We start from the raw sequence: 16421 nt of genomic DNA, 5'->3' as shown, positions 1-16421 counted from the left end.
GTATTAACTAAACGGGGGGGAGAGTAGTATTATTACTGACATTTTCAAGCTATTTCTTAAAAAAATCATATATTATCACTTTGCTTCTTCTGGTATCAGGGGGATTTTGTTTCCATTTTGTTATGTGTTAGTGAAATTGTTCTGTTTTTCACAGCTTACTTTCCCTATTTAACAATATTTATCATGTTCTAATGTGGTTTTTGGTTTGAATTATCGTGACTACAAACAACACTCTGTAACCCTCGAACGGGTTATTCTGCAGAAAGAATGGTTTTCCCTTCCTTTAAGTGCTTGTGAGTCATTGCTAATGCGAACTTCAGTGGAAAACATTCCAGTAGTTTCTACAGCATGTACTTTAGAGGCCAAAAGAAAAAAAAGTTTAGTAGCAACCCTCTTAGGTTATCAGACAGAGTATATAATATCTAACTAAAATCAAGTTTATAAGTTATACTGCATAAAAATGTGGTAAATAATCCATTCTGCAATTACCCAGTGACCTTTGACAGACTCTGAAGTTTTTCAGATTGGTATTATATGGCACTTTCATTAATTTAGACATTTTTAATAACATATGCTATTACATGAGTAAGTCTAAGATGACTGCACCGATCTAAGAAATTAGACTTTCTGGTGTCTATGTTCAGCATTTTCAGACTTTCACTGTGGTGCCACTAAGTCAGGCTAATGTGGAACAGATTACACCTTTTTGATATCATGAGACTGGCAATATGGATTCCATACAAAACCAAGATGACCATGTATAATGAGAAAATAATGAGATAAGGACATACAGCTCTAGTTTGAGAAAACTTGCAAGGAAGCTATCGCTTGCAGTATAACCCTGCTTGGCATGCATTTTTCAGTAGTTTATGGGTATTTAAACATATTTTTAAACATATTATTTTTAAATTTGGGATGGGAATAAAACTGGCCACCACAGCGAGATATGTCTGCTTCACTGAAAAGTTAGTTAGTGCTGTGCTGTAGACCAGCTTTTTTGTTCTTAGTATTTATACTAACCATTTCATATGCAGCATTAAAATAACAACAGCCATATAGGTGATGCTAGCACTACTTGCAGCTTTACATATTTCTCTGACATGAATTACAGCTTCCAAAATTCCTTAAGATTTACATTATGCCTCTTTGACAAAGACTGGAGAAATAAGCCAGGCAAATGTACTAATCCAACATAATTTTTCAGACATAATCTGGACTATATAATAAACAAAAATGACAGTTTATAAAGTGAAGAGAAGAAACATATACTAGAAGTAATTAATACTTATGTACAACATTAGAAGTTTGTGTAACAAAGTATTTAAGCAATCTATAAGTTTATAAGACTAAATGCACTATAAATTATGCATATTGTATTTATTAGCTAGGGTTATGTTTGCATTCTGCTATATTGTTCTAATGGCCTTCCAAGGCATTTTTTTAAATATGTTGAGCTTTTCACTGTTATGGTGTCTGTGGGGAGATGTTTTGAACAGAAGGACCAGTCTTTAAGGATACACAGTTTTCTGCTTTAAAGTGGGCTGCAGGTCTTTGAAATAAAATTGTGATAGAGTTTTATGCCTTGGAGAGCATGAATAGATTGAATTTGTAGCTAATCACTCAGGCTGAGGTAGTGATTGGTTTATAATTTAGATGCAAATATCTATTTAATGAAATGGACATGTGGCTTAAGAAAGGGAAGAATCTATACATCTCTCTTAGTATTGCTTGAACATGACCATGACATTATTCAGCTTGTAAATGGGAACAGAGTATAGTCCCTTCTCAGAATGAATCGAATATTACCTGTAAATGTTTCTTCTTCAGATGTAAGCAGTCTTGTTGCTTTATATGCTGTTCGTAGTCACCTAAAATCTTTATCCGCAGTTCATTTAGTGTGTAAGGTAAATGGATGAATAGTAAGATAAATTTTAGTCAGGGTATTTGCATTTATTGAGCTAAATTATTTTATTTACTAGGGGGTCAATGATTTTAAGAGGAGGGAGCCAGCTACCTTTTGAGCAGAACCAAGTAGCATCACATGGCTTCTTTTTCCTCGCTCTGGTGGTTACTTTCTGCCAGAAACCCACCGTCAGACATTACAATTTTCATCATGCACAGCTGCTCATGTTGTAGAATGACAAAGCTGAAGCAGGACATCACAACATATACTGTTGATTTCAAGACAGGAATATCTGCAGTTAGGTTTGATATGAATAGTCTGATTAGAAAAGGATTTAACACAGAGTCTTTTTGGAACCCATTTGTGAATTCTACAGTAGCTAGAGAGAGGAAAGTATGTGTTACCATCTTTAACCATATAGTTGTTTATCCACTGAAGTGAGCCTTGCCTAAATACTAGATGATCAAGTAAGGATAAATCTGAGTTGTGGGCAATAAAACCAAATACTTCTTGAAAGCAAAGAGGCCACTTGAGAGCATGACATTATTAACATTCCATAGTTAGGTTTATCTTTTGTCTCTGTGAGCAGTTTTGTTATAGTAATATATCATTTTCAAAACCTGTGCTGCTGTTTGTGAATATGTGCATACCTAGATATTTTGGCTGAAGTCAAGATTTCAGGAGAATAAGTGATCTGGTTGACAATTACATGTGGTAGATAACTTACTGTCATTCTGAATGCTGCTAAGAAAGTAAAGAACAAGGAAAAATGTAATTTCTTAAGTCGAAGCTATACATGGAATTCAGAAAATGTATGTAAAAATGTTTAGAAAAATATTAAAAAAGTAACAGAAGTCATAAAACATGTACTAATGAAAAATGGTCTTTGGGCCACTCCAGTGGCATAGAGGGATAAAGTCTTGACTAAGGCCCAGGTGACCCAGGTAAGATAAGCATCTCAAGTGACTGACAGTGTGGCAGGGAAGGATGGGTGTGGCTGTCCTGGATGACACTCCCAAAGGTAAGTTGTGTACAATGAGGGGAGTTATCCTTGGATGTAGTCGAGCATGGAAGTGGTGAAGGGGAGTGGGTAGGGCATATAAAAGAAAATCCCTCCACAGAGAGAAGTACAGGCAACTGAGTCCTCAAGACACCTTTAGGATCCATGATGAGCCGCAGCAACAGTGAAGTAGTCCAGGGATAGGAGGATGGCTGATAGGCCCAGCATGGATGTGGAGTACTGGGGACCAGAGCAGTAAGATGTGGTCCAAGTGGAACCACAGTAAATAAATAAATAAATAACATGCGATCTTTAATATAAGCAAGTGCAATATCTTCAACATGATTAACTAATTAAAAAAAAGTTTAGTAAGTGATTAATTAATGTAATACTCTAATGCATTCAACACTTAGACAGTAGTTTTCTGGGTTACATAAAAGATTGTAGCACATGTGCTTGCAACAGCAACCTTAGTCCAAGTAAGGGACAGGTTAAAGATATGCACAAGTGGGCAAGCAGTAAATTCAGAACCCCGTTTAAGCAGGCTAAGGTAAATATTGCAGGGGGCTGCTGTACCCTTATCATCCAAGCTGTAGTACCATTGTGTTGACCAAATATGTATTAAATGCCTTAAATAAAACTTTAGGAGCACTGATGGGTAAGGCATTCAGATACCATGGTACTGTGGTGTGAAATGAACTTGTATTACTAATTTAATGGAATAAGTATTTAATATGTTTACATTATTTACTGATCTAATAGAACTGTACTGAATTCTGTAAGAGAAACATGTATATCTTTTGACTCCTGCATACAGAGCTAGTCAGTGAGAGTTAGGACCAGAGTAACTCTTGAGCCTTCATTGTGGGAGGGGACTCTATTCATGATTTAAATGGCTGGAGGTTTTATGTTTCTGAAAGCCAAAAGTAAAAACACAGGGCTAATGTGAACTGAAGCATGATTCAGAGTATTTTGCTATAAGGAATAGATTGAGCACATTAGATCTGATCATGTCAATTAAGACCTACTTATCTGTGCTGTACCTAGTTCTTATAAAGTAATTTCATATTTTTAATAAAGCCAATAAAATGTTTTGTATTTGTTGATGACAATCTTGTAACATTTATTTTCCAGTCATGTGTTACAGTGTGAAGGGCTAAGGAAATAGAAATAAAACAATGATGTGTACTTTTGTGTTGTGCTGTTAAACTTGTCATTCTCCTTGGCAGTAATGGTGATTTATCTGTGTTTTTTGTACTCTATCAGTTATCCCCTTCTTAAATGCTGAGTCTTCTTTCTTTAGGCACTTTTATTAAATTAACTCCAAATAAAAAATAAAAACTCCATGGTAACGGATAGAATGGTGCCAATATATTTATTACAACACTTTAAAATTACAAACGCAATGACTAAGCACTTTCGTCCTCACATACATGGACATCATCAGGGCACTTAATCATTGTGTTTGTGATTTTAAAATGTTGTAATAAATATATTGGCTCCATTCTTTCCGTTACTGTGGTGTTTTTTATTTTTTATTTGGAGTTAATTATTTCAGTTTGTGACCTTTATTAAGTTATCACTTAAGACATGGGCAAACATACATTAATACAAATTAAAGCATACATATTAACATGTTTTTCATTTGCATACATTTTACATTACATATGAATGTTTTATTTATTAAACCTTACTCCTCCAACTGAACATTATTTTGCATATATGGTTCCCACAAATTCCATTTATTTTTAAGTAATTTGCTCTTTCCCTTTTCTAGAGATTCCATTTCTAGTTCTTTTATTTCTTTTACAATATTCAATACTTGAATGCAGGCATTTTAGATTATAATTTTCATTTTCTAGTAATTGCTTTTTTGTCAACCAGGAGAATTAAACTTAATTGGACCTTGATATGTCAGTTCAGATCCTGTATCCCAACTCAAAAGAATCATTTCCTTAGTGAACAGCCATTTGGTCCCCCAATATTTCTGACAAAGTATACTGTAGGGAACGTTTAAACTCTAACAGCTCATTACACACCCAAAAAACACTTTCCCAGTTATCTTTTTCTTCAATCTGAGGGAATATTCGGTCACTTCTAAAATCATAGAAGTGTTTCAAGATTATTGGACATAACTGACATTTTGTTTGAGACAAAATTGGTGGACAAAAACTGTATCCTGTCAGTGCAGATGATCTGTACCCCTGACTGATCTATTCTCATAAACATGCTGCTCAGGATTATGGCAGGCATTTCAGGCATATTTTATGTTGTCTGTGTAAAGTGGGGATCCTGCAGGATGGCTGGGTCAAACTTTCATTCAGTATTTAATCTTCTGCGTTGGCTTGCTATTCGGCAAGACTCTAGTGGAGCAGCTATTTATTTGTTTATTTATGGGGGAAAAGGGTGCTGATGATGAAGCTGATACAATAGCCCTCAAGGGAATTCAGTTTAGAGTGTTTAATGTCAATATAATGATCATATGACTTTCATCAGTTCTGCAAATGAAAATTCCCTACTGGGACCTTGATAGTTTTCCTTGTCAGCTGAGTCTGTGTTTATGTGCCTGGTGACATGAATTCAGGATTGCGTTTGTAATTTGCATTTGATTTCATTGCTCAACCACTTTTATCACTTCTGAAAATCTCCATATGGCTTTATGCCACGGGGCAATGTTTCTTATAATTTGTAACATCCATTAGATTCATTTTTTCTTTGCATTGTAAAGTCTGAATTTTAACATATTTTGGGGAAAAGTTAGATGTGAGAAATGTTTTATGTATTAAATATGTGAAATATATAGGAATGTGAAAATGTTATCTTTTTAAAATAAATTAAATATATTAAATTAAGTAAAGAAAAAGTATGCTATTTAATACCAGATCAGGTTTACTACATACAGGAAATAATGTTTTTAGTTTGATTGACAGATCAGAGTAGAGGAAGTGAATGGTTGCCTAGATACATATAGGATTATAAACAATTGTTCAACAAATTGTCTGTAGTAAGACAAGGTGTTTGAAGTCATACAAGTTAACAGGTGCAAGAAATGAATGTGCATATGCAAATGTGTCTTTCATTAACATCCCAGATGAAGGATTACTTTTAACACAAGAAGTATTTTTAATGTACCTTCTTTGTTAATAAAAGGGAATTAATTAGATCCTTCTAGTCAATGGTACTGTTCTGTTGTCTTCTAGATAATGAAGTTGTTCAGAGATGGCTTACACCTCTGTTGGGATATAAAGTAACCTGGGGGAGTATATATTGTTTATTGACTAGACCTGCTGAGCTGGTTCAATTCAAAGTGAATTTTCCAAGAATTTGCATTACGTTCATTAATTTATTTATTCAATCAGTCAGTCATTTATTCCTTTATACTTCTGTTAACCGAATCGGCGATTTGATTATTTCACCATTTTCTGTAATGATCCCAGCACATTAGAACACTAGCATAATGCACTTTTATACACATTAGCATGAAAATAACACAGTGATGTTCTAATCAATGAGAAAAATGAAAATTGCAGTATTTGCTAAGAATTGCATGGTTCTACCTGAAGTAATGTGCATCTGTATCTGCAAAACCTGGTAACGAATCAAAAGTAATCATTCACAGCACTGATAACAAAAGCAGAGCATTTATGTTATTCTGCTACAGAATGAAGTGTAATGTTGATCACTGTTTAGCTCCCATGCTAAGTTTATCCTTGCGTGTTGCTAGGTTTATAGTTTACAAATGAATGATATTTTTTAATTATCCTGAATGATTAAGGGAAATGATAGCTACTCAGCATCTTAACTGGTAATCCTGTTTTTAGTATGGTTACCTGTGGTTTCCAGGCAAGGATGTTAAATCTGTCTCCTGCTTGGCTGATTTTGTCCTTAACAAAGTGAAGGTCTTATATATACATATTTTGTTTGTTCTTGATCCTTCACTGACCATCTGTAACTTTCCTCCTGACAATTGAATTGCCTATTAAGTCCCTGGAGGTGAATCCCCTACACTACAGTCATTCCTCCAGAATGAGAGATGAATGAACTGAGAGTGGTGGGCAGTCATCTGCTCATTTGAGATCGGCCCCTGCTACCTTTATCCTCCTTGTAACAACGTATACATTCTACACATGCCCCCCCCCCCCTTGTAAGTAGTGCTTGACTTCAGTGTGTACCCTCTAGGCTCCCTATTGCAAGTGATACACCTCAACTCTTGCGTATGTGTATAGTGCAATGAACTAAGTCACTATCCTCCACTCAGGATAGAATAGTTGACGTACACTCCCATCTTTCCCTACATGGGTCCTCCAACACCGGTGCCATTCACTAGTCAAGCACAGAACACCTGGTTTGTAGTCATGGCTTCATTTCTCTATGCCATGATGCTGAACAAAGTCCTATGTTATCTTGAAAGATGCTATCATGTCATGGATAGTCCAGAGCTCAAATTCTATACCAGTAATGGCATGTGTGAAGTTTAAAGCTCCAGTTAATGAGGATTTTGATTTTTAAGAATTCTGTGTACATAATACAAACACCTGCAATCACATACACATACATGCATCCCATGTTTTAAGTATGCAGCTGTTAATACTGCATGCAAGCGAATTAAGTATTTCCTCTTTAAACCTACATAATGAGCAGTACAACAGCAGTTATAAATTCTGTCTGCCAAATGCAGCAGCAGAGATGTTAGCTGCTGTTAATTCAATAATTAGTTATATTGTCATAGTACTCATATGTCTGCAAATATTTCAATAACCAAGCAACACACACACACACACACACACACACACACACACACACACACACACACACACACACACAAAATCATTTTCACATCATGTGAAACATCACAGCAGGATGAACAGTTTTGTGAAGCTTGAGTGGTTACTGACATTATAATTCTTTATGAAAGATAAAATAATATTATTCATTGCACTTATTGAGACTTACAAAATCTATTTTAATACTTTTAATGAGTGCTACCACTCGAAAGCTACAGATGTGCTGAACAACTTGATGTTTTGTACTTCTTTAGTAACACTTTGAGATCATAACTTTGTTTTGCCAAAATGGTCATCTGAACGTATATTGCAATCTTTCAAAGATTGAATGGAGGCAGAAAGCTAATAGGTTTTCAGCTTTGTGTAATGATATGGCCATAAGTTATTAATGTTTTCCTATAGTATTGAACATTTACACATGTCAAAATGGATAATATATAAACCATGGAAAATCACCTTTATACAGGAATAAATTACATAGTTTCAATCAAAAACATCCATCCAGATAAAAAATGCAAATCAGTCTGGTATGATATACTGTAAACAACCTTATACATCGGAGGTCTGACAGTTTTCTAGTACTCTTACACCATGGTGACATTCAAGGTATTTTTTTTATCTTTTTTTAACTTAACAGCCACTGTTTCTCAGAACTATGCATTTTTTCACATTCTGCATGGAGATTTTTCTATCTACTGTGCAAATGAGATATTATGCATGAATTTAATGTTTCTTCATCCTTGTTTTATTTTCATAGAAAACAAGATAACTAGGACAATTTAATGTTTAGTGAAAAACTGTGAAAATGGTACTGAATAGTACAGATTTTCTGAAAATGCAGAAATATAAGAAGAGTAATATTTAATATGCCAATACAAATATTTCCAATAGGAACTCTTCTTAACACTACATGACAGTGGTTATTGTCATTTTGTATTTGTACTGCCTTCCTTTATATCTCTAAATTTATGTTTATACTGTGTGTGTGTGTGTGTGTGTGTGTGTGTGTGTGTGTGTGTGTGTGTGTGTGTGTGTGTGTGTGTGTGTGTGAAACTTCCATATGTTAATAACTTCAAATTTGCCTTTCTTCTAAATAGAAACTCAAAAGGTTTTTGTATGAAATTAGTTGTTTTAAAAATTAAAGTAGATAAAAGTAAACTGTTACAAATGAATGTTTTCATTTAAAATAAAGCCCTATACTTTGTAAAACATAGATGCAGTAATGCTATATTCTATACTTTTGTATTTCTTTATCACATCTCATGATCAGGCCAGCTTTTATTTATTCCTGAAATCCTGCAGTTTGGTAGGTGTGCACAAGCTGCATTCTGAATACTGTTCATAATTATGACTGAGAAAACACAAATATATCACTACTCAATTATAGCAGAATAATTAGATTCACTTCCTCCTGTTAGAAATACTCACAAAATGTTACTAAGCAAGCTATTATATACCACCACATCTGTCTTTCATTTAAGATATTTAGATATAGTTCAGCTAAATGTAAGATATTACCTCATGCTTTGATTAATCTAGGGAAAAAAATCAGCACAAAAAACAACAGCAGACACCAAAGTAGTCTGTTTGTTCACAATACAGACAGATATAAAGTTTGGATACTCTATATGGTTGTACAATGTGCTTGGTGGCAAATGCTGGTGGTCGTGGATTATATGCTGACAGTGTCAGAAATTATGGCTGTCTGGCCATTGTTGTGATTAACCAGATAGAGTGCAGAAGAAAAACTTGCATGCCACTGCAACTTGCTTGCGAGCATAATTCTTTTAATTGATGTATTCATCTTGATGTTAAATAAGTAATATCAGTCTCATTCTACAGTACTAATTGTTGATTTTTATAGTGTCTCCAAATTTCATTGCTGTATCTGTCACAAGAAATGTTGTACAGAAATAGTAAACACGATCTGCACTCCCAGAAAATCTAGTAACCAGAAGAGACTTGAGTCCTAATCCTTGTAGTCGGTGTCATACAGGCTAATGAGGGGGTGACCTGTGCCTTGCTTACCTTGGCCTTAGAGATCCAATTATTCTCAACCTGTTTACCTCACAAGTCAAATTTTGCTGCCAATACCAGAACCAGGTAAGTAAACCTTCATCAGGAAATAAATAAAACTAGATGGAGAGAAGTTTATCACCCAGTGCCTTTTCTTAATCTGAAATAGACTTCCCTGGGATGTTGAAAAATATGATTCTCTGTTATCCTTCAGACTTAGCCTGGACATTTGAATGGGTTCCCCTAAATTTACACTAGGACACACAGGCATCACCCTCTTTGCAAAAGCTGGTAGAACCTCAGGCTGGGTATTGGCAAAGCATGAAGTTATTAATTAGGTGACCTTTACTGTTGTTAAGATTAGGAAACTGCTGTAATCTTAACTATGTAATGAGACCTACTGCTTTTGTGACCTTGTATCTGTAGTACATGGACTTTGTGAAATCGGTGTTATGATGCAGATACAATACTCTCAGGCATTATATACAAACTCATGGAAATAGGCATAAGGCCTTATGTTTCCTGCTGGACAACTGGATGACTCTCAGTCAAGACCAAAGAAGTTAGGATAGGGGAGTCCACCTCCACAAAGAGGCCAGCCATTAATCAAGTCCCTCAGACTATGTGCTCAGTCTGCTACTTTTTGGCATCCACTTCTCTATGGAGTTGAGGCCATCATCAAGGACTTCTGTCTGACTAAGTTTGCAGATGATTACAAACTAGGTGCAGTTGTAGAATCCCCCTCCTTCATGAAGGGCTGACTCAGACAAAATAACTGGTGCCAAAGCCATGGTCTAAAACTTAACGCCAAGAAATGTATAATAGTGTCCTTTGGGAAGTATGCTACCCCTGGAAACTATTTAATTGATTATACACCACTAAGAGTAGATCCAGCACTCAAGGATTTGGGGATGCATGTAGACAGTAATCTGGCCTTTGACCATCATGTGTCTACAGTAGTAAAGAAATCATTCCCTGTTGCCCAACTTATAAGCAAGGGAATGGTAGCTAGGTCCAAAGAGGTCATTGTACACTGTATTTGGCCCACATTAGACCAGTCATTGAGTACAACACCCCCTTCAGTATTTACCTTACCAGGCACATGCTACAACTGGAACTTCCAAAAAGGTTCCTCACAAAAAGGATACAGGGTGTTAAAAATGTCCTATATGGATTGCCTCAAAGCCCTATTCCTGTACTCAGTTTCCTACAGACTGTTGAGGGATGATCTGTGCCTGCATACAAGGCATTACTGGATCCTGCTCTGATGGACCTTCTGCATATCCACCAAATAAATAGCATCAGAAATACCTGATCTAAGGATTTAAACCTTGCCTGTGATGCAAATAGGACATTGAATGGATAAGTATGTGTCTCAGAGAATACCGCAACTCTGGAACAGGCTTCCCATCTATGTAAAGCTGAGTTCTTTCTAACCCAATTCATGCATAATTTGGAACAGTGGATTGGGAATTGAAAATGATCCCCTAGTCTAGCACCAATGTCCCTAATGGAAAGAGGTGGCCTGTAAATTCTTGAACATCATGCCCCAGCCTACATATAGCCACTAGAATAATCTTAAGGTTTCTAAACTTGTCAGATACATTTGGGATGCATGGCTAGACTTAAAAAGGACCCTGTGGTTCTTAGCCTAGTATACACCTATGAAGATGCTAGCTACCTGATTCGTTTGCTATCATTCCTTTTGTTTATTCACAGAGCAGTTCTTCTTTATAACCAAAGATATTATGTCATATGCGAGGTAGTACTCATGGTGATAAAAAGTCTTTCGGCTTTTCCCGGTTAGGGGTTGCCACAGAGGAACTCCGGTTTGCTAATGATTGGCAGTGGATTTTTACAGTGCCGAGTTGCCAGCCCAACGCCCAACCTTCAAAGAAGGCACACCCATTCACGTTCACTCTTACCTGCATCTCTTTAGCATCACTCGACCACAGGGAGGACATGCGGACTACACAGAAGGAGCTCCAGCCGAGAATCGAGCAGGATAACCTCTTGCTGTGAGGCGACAATGCTAACCGCTGCACCACCGCTGCTACGTAGTACTCATGGTGATAATGCAGTTTAATTGGTTTTGCCCTATCATGTCTTATTTTTCTTTGTTTGTCTTCCCCAGTGTATGTAAATCAATCTGCTCAGTGGTTTGATTTACCTTGGACAACCCAGTCCATACATTGGCAGTGATACACTGAGGCTTTGTTCATAGGAAATATTTCTGTAAATGTTGCTCCTGATGTTTTCTCTGCTTCCTTCCTGGCTATGTATTACATAGTCTGTTCTTTAGGTGACAGAACACAAAATGAACAGATGAAGATGCATTGTGTACTCATTAAGCAGGCACTTCAGTCATCCGAAGGCAGTATTAATGTTACCACCTGAAATGACCACTTCTGTGCTGTCTGCAGGATTATCATCAGAAATCAGTTTAAATAAAATAGTACTTCAACTCTTCTTTCTACCATCTTTAAAATTATATTATTAAAGCTAACAGAAGATCATTTTATCCTGCTTGAGGACAGTGACCTAATTTAGACACATTTGCTGCATCCTCAGCTGAATGAAAAGCATAACAGGGTGGACAGAATTTATAAAATCCAGCTCAGACAATACTCAGCCCTGGTTCTGCTGACGTTCAGCAGCAGGCTGAGTCCTCTAGTGAAAGAACAAATGTCTTTCAACAACTTTCCCTCCTGCACTTGAATCACTGCATTCCTCTGCACCCCTGTCTTAAACACTACCACTCATCTTTCTCTTACTCAAGTGTTACTTCACAAGCTTGTTTTATTTCTAGCTGCCCCCATCCAAAAGTGTACTTCTGTCATGCATTCCCTGTATACCTAAATCTTCCAGATACACTAATCAGAAACAGGCCGCCTAGATAGAGTTAATCCCATACCCTGCTTTCTCAGTCATATCCTATTACCACCATCCTCCTATACAATGCTAATATCTTCTCCTACATAGTTTTACAATGTACTACTCAACTATACTCTTCATTACACCTCTTGTACTCTTTGCAAAACTTTCTGTAGTGAAATGTAAGAGCACTAAACTTCTTTACAACAATGTTTTCCCTTCTACAGTATAAAGCAATTGAGTTTTTCCACGTTTTTAGAGCTACCACAACAGTATAGACTTATACATGTTGATGTCTTTTTTTTTCAGAGAAAGGTAGCATTTTTTTTTTGAGAATTGGCTGAAATTCATTTGTTAATATAAATTTGCTGAGATGGAGTTTTTTTCCCAGGCCTCTACTGAAAATGGACTCTGTCCAGATGGACATTCCAGGGTCAACACAGAGAAATAAATAACTATGCAAGATCAAATGAACTTACAGGAATCCATACCACTATGAACTGGACCTAACATAAAGACATACACAAATTAACTTCTTTTCAAATATCCTGAGTCATTACCATCCTTTACGTTCCTTCTTTACCTTCAGTTCATCACACTATCTTCAATTTCCTTACCTGAAGATCATTCTAATCCAACAAGGACTTCTCATAGGGTGTTTCTCCTCCATCAGGTCTGACAATGTTCACAGCTGGAAAGAAATAAATCTATATGTATCAGAAGCTCATAAGATCTGACTCAAAGTACAAAACCTTTTCCTGATTAGACAAAGAATCAAAAGACTGAGCATATTATTTTCAATTCGAAGAAGACACCTTGTATTATAAATGGAAATCTATCAGTCATCATCAGTGGAAAAAAAAAAGAAGCAATTTCTAGTCTTCAAGAGAAGGTGTTCAGTAATGAACTTGAGCCCAAAGGCCAGACAAAAGTTAATATTTTGTAAGCCAAAGGTGTTCTTGAGAGCAATTCAGACCCTGATGTGGAAACTCAGTTACTGGTTCACCATTCTTAGCCAATAATTCTGTATCTACAGGACTGCAAGATGTTAATGCTAAGTCCTTGGATTTTCCATCCAACCACAATACAGTGACTTAAACCATCCTCTTTCAAGGTCTTTCATCAATCACCATCAGAAACCTTCTAACAAAACATACAAAGGTCCTATTGTTAACATCCTCTTGCACCCAAGATAGGTGCTAACTGCATTTCTCACTCCTATTTGTGAAATTCTATCTTCATCACAGTCAGCATCATTACTTACTCTGGCTACCTTATGGGATCTATGCTTAAAGATCTAAAGTACCCACTCACGCCTCATCACATGAGAAGTTCACAGGCATGCAAGGGAAAAGTTTCACTTACCTGGGTTCTCAACTGTTTGCCTGACTGAAAAGTAGTAACATATCTCCAAAGATGGACAGATAATCAGGGGTTGGATGTTACGAACGTAGATGATGGTTATCTAGCTGAGTTTATCTTTCAGAGGAGGATTCAGAAAACTAAATAATAATAATTCTTGTATTTGTCTGTTAATCAGTTTAAGTGAAATGGGGTTCCATGGACCCTCTTCATGCATGATCCAGACAACAAAGCAAAGGTAACTGCAACCTATATAAGGAAATTTTATTAAAGATTGTAAATCATCATGTTTTTATAATATATATGAGTTGAAATTGAAGTTTCTAAGTAAATCAGTGCAGACATGGCAAGAAATGAGGGAAGCTCCGTACAGAGAGTGATCAGAGGTGCCAGTTATATCCGTTGTAGAGCAGGGTATCTATTAAAAATAAGGGGTGCCCACTGGACAGAAATAATTAGCTAATCCTTTAATATGCCAGGCCCCAAAATGGAGAATTGTAACATTTTGGTCTGCATTACTACTTGATACATTTACTGAGCTATATCAAAATCTTTGTGTAATCAGATCATTTAGTAGCTTATTATGAGGAGTTCACTGCAGAATATTTACTTTTTATTTTGCTGTGTAATTCAAGTTTAGTTAAAACAATTGTGTATATTTATAAGGAAATCTATGAGGCATTAAAAATACTTTACCAGGAGCATGATTATGTATAGCAGGAAGGGCCTCAGAATCGTTGTCTTTTATGTATCGGTCTATCTGTCATTCTGTCTTTGTATTCCATTCCTGCTGACATGCTGTTCCACAAATGTCCATTTGTTTGTTGTTTAAGATCCAACTTTGTAAACACGATGGAACATTTATGAAAGTTCCAGGTTTTAAAATGCCACTTTTGAGATAACAAAGACATCCTACAAATAAGAACATTCAGCATTTAGATATAAACCCATTAGTCTAGTTTGGACCTGAATACATACTTGAATGTACAGACTGGGGTTGAACATGTTACAGATCCCAAAAATTATTTTCACATGGTACGTAATACTTCATTCTAACCACCATAAGTAGGATATTGTCAAAATCATGCATGCGGCGTTGTTGCCTCACAGCAAGAGGTTCAATTCTCGGCTGGAGTGCGGGGAGTGCCTTCTGTGTGGAGTCTGCATGTCCTCCCACGGTAGAGTGGCCTCCGAAAGACATGCGTGAATGGGTGTGCCTTTGCTGAAGGTTGGGCGTTGGGCTGGCAACTCAGCATCATAAAAAAAAAAAATCTACTGCCAATCATTAGCGGACCGGAGTTCCACTGTGGCGACCCCTAACCGGGAAAAGACAAACAAAACTCTACAAGGTGGTGAGTGGGCTGGTGATACAAGAGACCCTCAGGTGGTGCTGGGTTTAACAAGGAGAATACTGCTAGCTAGGTTCTACAGAGTACTTTGTGCAAATTATGGTGAACAGCAGAGATTGCTTTGTTGTAGTTTTTTGAGAGGTAAGTTATAGATATTGACAGCTGCCCGATGGAAACTGATTAAAAATTAATGAGATTTGTGTGACTGATTCCTTTAAGACAGACAATGTGCTGGGGTTCACCTTGTTATGAATATTTATTGAAAATACCTCTTAGAATCATGGTTTGTCAGAAAGTTAAGTACTGAAAAGTGTTTATTTTTATATTAACCAAATTTCACTGTATCTATCTCTTATATAACAAATTACAGGAATGAACTTGTCCCTGAAATTTAGTTAACCCCCTTTTTTGTACAAAGTTTCAATATAGAGCCCTACAGTAGTACCTCAGATAATGAGGTTATTTACAATGAATACTTTGCAGATGAGTTGCATATCCAGTCGACAGAGAGTTTAGTGTGCTACAGAAACCAACTGTACTGTCTGGGGCGGGGTGAACTGAAAATTGCAATGCGGTGAGGAGTATCTGTTAATACGATTTCCTCAGACATATTTGCTTGACTGATACCTTTAAGATAGGCAATGTGTTGAGGTTTACCTTGTTATGAATATTTATTTTTTAAAAATATCTGTTACAATTATGGTTTGTCAGAAAGTTAAGTACTGAAAAGCGTTTACTTTTATATTAATCAAATTTTACTGCAGCTATCACTGTTACATAACAAACTACAGGAATGAACTTGCCCCTGAAATTTAGTTAACCATTTTTTTTTTTGTACAAAGTCTTAATATAGAGCCCTACAGTAGTACCTCAGATGATGAGGTAATTTAGAATGAATACTTTGCAGATGAGTTGCATATCCAATCATTAGAGAATTTAGGGTGCTACAGAAACCAACTGCATGGTCTAAGGGGAGGGGGGACTGAAAACTGCAATGCGATGAGGAGCATCTGTTAATATGATTTCCTCAAACATATTTGGATTGTATTAAGTATACAGTACTAAGCTGTAGCTAAAGACAGTTTTAATAATGACAGGAGGAATGTATTTTTATTAGTTACACACGTCCCACT

General features: G+C 36.3%; 1 protein-coding gene and 1 long non-coding RNA gene across 4 annotated transcripts in view; one reads left to right on the top strand and one right to left on the bottom strand.

The window, feature by feature from the left end:
- Window positions 1-16421, top strand: part of LOC122806720 (CUGBP Elav-like family member 4) — a 1919882-nt gene that overhangs the window by 1042152 nt on the left and 861309 nt on the right. The gene's annotated exons all lie outside the window — the stretch shown is intronic.
- Window positions 13201-16421, bottom strand: part of LOC122806721 — a 145742-nt gene continuing 142521 nt past the window's right edge. Inside the window, exon 3 of the long non-coding RNA XR_006365545.1 lies at window positions 13201-13268. This is a non-coding gene — a long non-coding RNA (uncharacterized LOC122806721). The remainder of the gene's footprint in view (window positions 13269-16421) is intronic.

Source organism: Protopterus annectens, chromosome 7.part0 (assembly GCF_019279795.1).
Source record: "Protopterus annectens isolate FY-2018-M chromosome 7.part0, PAN1.0, whole genome shotgun sequence".
In the NCBI taxonomy this organism is placed as follows: domain Eukaryota; kingdom Metazoa; phylum Chordata; order Ceratodontiformes; family Protopteridae; genus Protopterus; species Protopterus annectens.
This window is presented reverse-complemented; position numbering and strand designations above follow the sequence as displayed.